The 7,318-nt window shown below is 35.9% G+C and overlaps 2 non-coding genes across 2 annotated transcripts; one reads left to right on the plus strand and one right to left on the minus strand.

Moving 5' to 3' along the window:
- The first annotated feature begins 454 nt into the window (after positions 1-454).
- On the plus strand, positions 455-620 carry LOC141387819 (U1 spliceosomal RNA). The gene has a single exon (XR_012408649.1). It is a non-coding gene; the product is annotated as a U1 spliceosomal RNA (small nuclear RNA).
- Positions 621-1,180: 560 nt separating this feature from the next.
- TRNAE-UUC (transfer RNA glutamic acid (anticodon UUC)) lies at positions 1,181-1,252 on the minus strand. The gene has a single exon. It is a non-coding gene; the product is annotated as a tRNA-Glu (tRNA).
- Between the last annotated feature and the right edge of the window lie 6,066 nt (positions 1,253-7,318).

Here is a 7,318-nt window from a genome sequence, read left to right on the forward strand (position 1 = left end):
TAAATGGAATCTTGAAATTACTTAAAATAGCATTTCGAATTGTACATACATACATAGGTATGTAGTTCAAAATTTTTTCTATTGCTAAACTGAAATTTGTTTTTTTATTCCAGCACCGAAATATTAAACATCTCATTTGGGACTGCATCAATATACATATTTTTCAACACATAAGAGCAACAACAACACTTTCCATTATTGTGCTATAAATAGACAATGGCCAGCCAGCCAACCAGCTACCTACGTTCTGTGTGTCTTTCTTTCCACCCCATACCGCGTACACACATTTGGCTGTGGTGTCGACTAAATATTTCGAATTTTGTGTTGTTATTTCATTTATTTTCTTATTTCCATCATTTATTCTATGTTGCTTTGAATTTTGTCCATAGTTAAAAATTCTCATTCACTTTGGAATGCCATCCATATGTATAGTTTGGCTTGAGCATCAACAAGCATACTTACCTGGCGTAGAGGTTAACCGTGATCATGAAGGCGGTTCCTCCAGGGCGAGACTTGATCATTGCACTATCGATTGAGTTGACCTCTGCGATTATTCCTAATGTGAATAACTCGTGCGTGTAATTTTTGGTAGCCGGGAATGGCGTTCGCGCCGTCCCGACATTAGTTTAATAAATTTGATGTTTGTATGTTTTTATAGTGTTCTGCAAATTAGAACATTAGAAATTAACTATTATTTTTACAACAATGATGGGCGAAATAACAGGTGTGACTGTAGTATTTGTGCACAATTTATTTAATTATTTTACAAAAAAAAAAAACAATTTTCTTCGATGATAATTGTTGTATGAAAATAAAGAGGGAAGTTTCTGTATTTAGGTTGATAGTCTTTTAAAAAAAGGCAACAAAAATTAGGGCACAAAACAGTTCATCAAAAGCAGTACCAAGTAATAAATATTTCAATCAAAGTTCAGTTAGTAAGATGATGCCAACAGTTTTTGTAACAAGGAATGGTACCAGAGAAAAATGAAAAACAACGGAATAACTATTGCCATAATTAAAAAATTGCTCAAGTAAAATATGTTTGTTAGCTAAATAAACTAGAATATTTTTTAAAAAATGTATTTTTGACAGCACGAGCGTCAGCTGGGCTCACTGATAATTGCAAAATGCCTACAACAGTAGCGGATAAAAAATACAACAAAAAAACAAATAAAAATTCTTCCCATACCGGGAATCGAACCCGGGCCTTCTGGGTGAAAGCCAGATATCCTAGCCACTAGACCATATGGGATATGATATGAGCAGCGCTAGACTAATGTTAAAAACTGAATGCTAATATTAAACGACAGTGGTCCACTAGACAGTAGTAAGAACGTATGTACATATTTATTTATAGCTCATTTACTCAATGAGTGTCACATTTCACAAAACCCAATTTGGAGAAAAACGCGTTTGCGATTGAAATTTGACTTTCAAACTTAAAAAAAATTGTTACACAAAAAATAAAACAAATAATTGGGCCATGTTTTGAAAAAAAAAAAAAAAAAATCAAAAAAACTTGTTTGTTGGATTATGCCAAACCCGTAGTAAATAAGCTGTATCTCGTTGAGGTTTAGAGATACCAACATGAAAATTTTACACAAGATATAGTAGAAGTATGAGAAAATATATAAATTGCTAACTCAAAAAAGCATATTTTGAGTTATGCCACTCTTTGAGTAAATGAGCAATATTTATAGCTCATTAACTCTCAAAGAGTGTCATAGTTCAAATTATAAATTTGTCTTCCAAAATTACAAAGATATTTTGCATTTATCGGGCCTTTATATCAGAAACAACTAGGAATTTGGCCATCTAGGGCATCAAAATCGATCAAATATAGAAAATGTTACATAATTTCTAGAATTCTGTTTGGTGTCAGCTAAACTATTGGGAGTTTAACCCAGTAACCTTTTGCAAAAATCTTCCAAATAATGTTCTCAGCAATTCTTCAGAACATTTTGAAAGTCTAAAGTGGTTATTTCATCTTGTTTCAGCCGTCCTTTGTATCGTATCTTTTACAACACGTATTTCAAACACTATTTACACGATCAGTCTATTTTCGCATTTGGGAAATGTGAATTAGGATTAAAGCTCAAAAGTTTTGCGGAGGAGGGAATGTAGCGACATAGTACATTACGGAAGTGGATCTTATTTTGAGAGTCATACCTTTTCGATAGATATCGCGCCCACTAGGCATTTCAGTGAGTGGGCTATTTATACCCTACACCACTATGTGGTAAGGGGTATTATGTGTTAGTGCATTTGTATGTAACATACAAAAGGAAGCGAGATAGACCCATAGTTCCTTCTAGGGATATACATAGAATCACTTTCTGAGTCGATTTATGCATGTCCGTCCATCCGTTCGCAACATACAGGTCGCATTTGTTGACCGATTTCGCTGAAAATTGGGGAATACCATTTTTTTAGCCGTCGGAAGATCAAGTTCGAAGGTGGGCTATATCGGTCCAAGTTTTGGTATAGCCCCCATATAACGGTACCTCCCGATTTAAGGTATTTTAAGGATCTTAGCCGCATTTGTTGCCCAAACATGCTGAAATTTTACATTTGAGGTTCCCAATGGCCGCGAAATTGTTCCACTAAAAATTGTCAAGATAGGTCCACGGTTCGGTATAGTCCCCATATAACGATACCTCCCGATTTAAGGTATTTTATGTATCTTAGCCACATTTTTTGCCCAAACTAGCTGAAATTTTACATTTGAGGTTCTCAATGGCCGCGAAATTGCTCCACTAAAAATTGTCAAGATAGGTCCACGTTCGGTATAGTCCCCATATAACGATACCTCCCGATTTAAGGTACATATTTTAGGGATCTTAGCCACATTTTTTGCTTGAACTAGCTGAAATTTTACATATGTGGTTCCCAGTGGCCACGAAATTTCGCCACTTAAAATTGTTAAGATAGGTCCATGTTTTTTTGTAGCCCCCATATAACGGTACCTCCCGATTTTAGGTATTTTAACGATTTTCTCCGATTTATATTTTACATATTCAGGGTGTAGGGTATCATATAGTCGGCCCCGCCCGACTTTGATCCTTTTCTTACTGGTTTAGAAGGTAAAATAAGTTTGGACAAAATAATATGAAGGCCAAATTTTGGACCAATCGGTTCATCAGTTCGAGAGTTATTGTGCTCTCCAGCTACTACATATGGTGCCATAGGGTTTTTTTTTACAAATTTCGGACTGCTTTCCCAAGAAGTATGGACTTGCCACTGAAAAAAACTTTTTCCGTCATGATTGAGACAGCGAAATTGTTTTTGGGAGGTACCAGAAGGAGTGGGCGAATATAGTCCATATTCGAACCTGATCTATAGGTGGTAGATATATTCACCTATGCCCTATTATTTTTAAAAACGCTATTTTAACAAAATTGACCAACGTATCGGAGAGAAAATTAATTTGCGAGACAATGGTTTTTGTGCCTCCGATCCTAGGTACTGATTTGGGGCCTGAAAACCCGACCACGCCCACTTTTTTTAAATAGCTTATATATTAAAAACTGCTTAACCGATTTTCCTGAAAATTTCAGATAATCTATGGCGAGCACCCGTGGTGAAAATAGGGTATATATGGTGCTCAATTTCGGAGGGGGCGGGGTACTTCCCCCATGCCCTACTTTTTTAAGAACTCTATTTTAACAAAACTGGCGAACGTATCGGTGAGAAAATTAATTTGCGAGACAATAATTTTTGTATCTCCGACCCTAGGTACTGGTTTGGGGCCCAAAGACCCGACCACTCCCACTTTTTTAAATAGCTTATTTATCAAAAACTGCTTAACCTATTTTCCTGAAAATTTCAGATATTCTACTGCGAGCATCCGTGTTGAAAATAGGGTATATTTTTTTAATTCCGGAACGGGAGGGGTAACTCCCCCATGCCCCACTTAAAAACACGTTATTCAAGCACGCCCATGGTGACGATGTACAGGGATGGCCCCTGGTGGAAATAGGCTATATATTTTGTTGAAGTTCCGATGAGCGGGTGCCCTAATTTTTAAATGCGGTATATATGTAAAACTTACGAACGTGTCCGTTTCCCCGACCATGGGTACATAGTTTACCCTTAAGACACGACCTCTCCCACTTTCTTAAATATGTTACAAATCAATGGAAATACCAGATGTTATGCATAACGAAGCTTTGGTCTTATTGGAAAGCAAGTGTACGAGGGCGGTTCGGAAACTTCTTAGCCTATCAATGAAAGAGAAGAGTTAGTTTTTATACCATATACCACAATGTGGAGAAGGGTATTATAAGTTTGTTTTGGTAAAAATTCATGTAACACCGCGAAATATTCGTCGGAGACCCCCAATGTGGTATACCAATCTTCATATCTCGACGAGATAAAGCGATTTTGAGATGTGTGTCTGTCCATTATAAATTGTAAACACGCTCCAGGCCGCAATTATGGACCGATCGTCACGAAATTTTGTATGGAGGTCGGGTTCAGATCAAAATAGATCCATATTGTTATTGGTGATGATCGTGAAATATTTAGCGGGTGAAATGGACCAAAAACATAATATTTATCCAATTTTCTAGCGGCTCTGTAGGTCTCAATAATAGTCCGATCAACGCGTAATTTTAAATAAGGTAAGAGTATATCACAAAGGAGAAGCTTGCAATTTGAGATGGCGATCGGATAATATTTTGAGGGTTAAATGGACCAAAACTTTTGTGTGAAAATTGTTAAAATTTTTAATATACAGCTTATATCATAATTGCTGCAAGTGACATTCCGGACAAGTGAGATATACTTGAATGTGGAACGCTTGACTTTTCAATTGATGCCAATTATGTTGGTGTGCATGATCAGATAACAGAATTATAGCCTAATATACTCCGTTATTTGTTTGTAGTGTAATAATAAACTCGCTAGAAGTCGCAATTATACATCAATAGTCACGAAATTTTGCACCGGGTAAGAGTAGTCTCGTAGGTCGATAAAGATGCCTACAATTTTGAATGATGATCTGATATTCTTTAGCGGGTGAAATGGACCATTACTTTTGTATGAAAAATATAAAAATTTTATTTTTGGTCGATATTTTAATTCCTTGAGGACATATATATTTCTCAAAGTAGCCTACATAGGGGAAAAAATACTGACCTTTCCTCTGATGTACCTACTGCCTAATATATAATGGGTTCTGTGTAGAGAACCACATTTTAATCCCATTCTACATATTGTCTCTCCAAAAGTTTATGTAACACCACGAAATATTCGTCCAAACAAGGGGTCTATTATTTGGTATGCCAAAATTCATATCTCGACGAGATAAAGCGATTTAGCGAAGTGTGTCCGTCCATTAAAAATTATAAACAAGCCTAAGGCCGCAATTATGGACCAATTGTAACGAATTTTTTAAGGAGGTTGGGTTCGGGCCAGAATAGAAATGATTAGTTTTTGGTGATGATCGTGAAATGTTCAGGGGATGAAATGGACCAAAAACAAAATTTTAACCAATTTTGTAGCGGCTCTGTAGGTCAAAATAACAACCCGCAAAATTTTAAACAAAGTTTGAGTTTATGATGAAGAAGAAGCGTACAAACCAACGTGAAGATCAGATAATACTTAGCGGGTTAAATGGACTGAAACTTTTGTGTGAAGTTGGTAAAAATGTCAATAACGTAGCGGTTAAACAACGGAAGAAGTAGTACTACATAAGTGGGTTTCATTACATTTTAGTTTGTTAGAACTAAATTTTCCTTTCCTGCTACAAAAATGTCTTTGTCATGCTAGATAACTTTTTGGTTTTGGTCATAAGTATTATACATTACATCTCTGATATTTGATAATTAAATTTTGAAAAGAAGTTCCGTGGAGAGCGATTGTCCAGGGATAGTGGTATAGGGTATCCCATGGTCGGCTCCGTCCGACTATAGACTTTTCTTACTTGTTTTTAAATATTTTTATTTTTCAATATAATCTCCTGAAACTTCAATACACTTAGTCCAACGCATTTCTAACAATTCTATCCCTTGATTAAAATAGTTTTCCTCAAGGTCTTCAAAATAGTGGTTTACAACTGTAATTGCATCTTCATTTGAGGTAAAACGCTTGCCAGCAAGGATTTTTTTTAGATTTGGGAACAAGTAAAATTCACTGGGAGCTAAATCAGGAGAATAAGGTGGGTGGTCAAGCAACTCGTACTTTAATTCGTTGATTTTAGCCATTGTTAAAACACTCTTGTGCGCTGTCTTGATGAAAAATTATTTTTTTGTGTTGTAAACCAGGACGTTTTTCTCGAATTTGTACATTTAATTGATCCAAAAGGTTGCAATAGTACTCTGAATTCATTGTTTTACCCATTTGCAGATAGTCAATCAATAAAATACCTTTGAAGTCCCAAAAACCGTTGCCATAACCTTACCAGCCGATTGAATTATTTTTGCCTTCTTTGGGGCACTTCCTCCAGCTTCAGTCCATTGTTTGGATTGTTCTTTTGTCTCTGGAGTATAGTGGTGGATCCATGTCTCATCAACAGTTATGAAACGACGCTTAAAATCCATTTTATTTCGCTTAAAACGATCCAAACAAGCTTGAGAAATGTCCATTCTTATGCGTTTTTGATCGGCTGTTAACAAATGCGGCACCCATCTTGCAGAAAGCTTTTTCATCTGTAGTTATTCATGCAAAAATTAAATGGACTCGATCATTTAATTTTAATATTATGATATTAGCAATTTCACGCACTTTTATTCGTCGATCATTTAATACCATATCATGCACTTTGGCTACAATTTCTGTTGTTGTTGCTGTTTTTGGACGTCCACTACGTGGTTCATCTCCAATGCTTGTACGACCACTTTTAAATTCAGCAACCCAATTTTTTACTGTTGCATATGAAGGAGCACTTTCACCTAACACATTCACCATATCATTATGAATTTCTTGTCCCGATAAACCTTATTTATGTAAATATTACAGCTCGCACTTCTAATTTTTCCATTGTTAAAAAATTGCGGATGCGTCTTTTTTGAACACCTGTTTCTATATGAAGGAGTTGCCAGATCGAAACAAAATTTAACATGTGTTTATAACAGAGATGGAAGTTTCCAAAACACATAACTTTTTTCTGTTTATACCGCGCTTTTTGTGCTAGGCTAAGAAGTATCCGAACTGCCCTCGTATAGATTACAATACAATATATTGATAGCTATAGCTTCAACAGGTATATAAGATACATTATAAGAAGGTGGAAGGACGACACAATCGGGCCTTAAGTTGCCACTGGACATTCATTTGAATGAAGGACACACATGCAATATTAAATAGAAGTTATCAT

The sequence above is a fragment of the Musca autumnalis genome, unplaced genomic scaffold (assembly GCF_047663935.1).
Source record: "Musca autumnalis isolate F117 unplaced genomic scaffold, ASM4766393v1 scaffold_5, whole genome shotgun sequence".
Classification (NCBI taxonomy): domain Eukaryota; kingdom Metazoa; phylum Arthropoda; class Insecta; order Diptera; family Muscidae; genus Musca; species Musca autumnalis.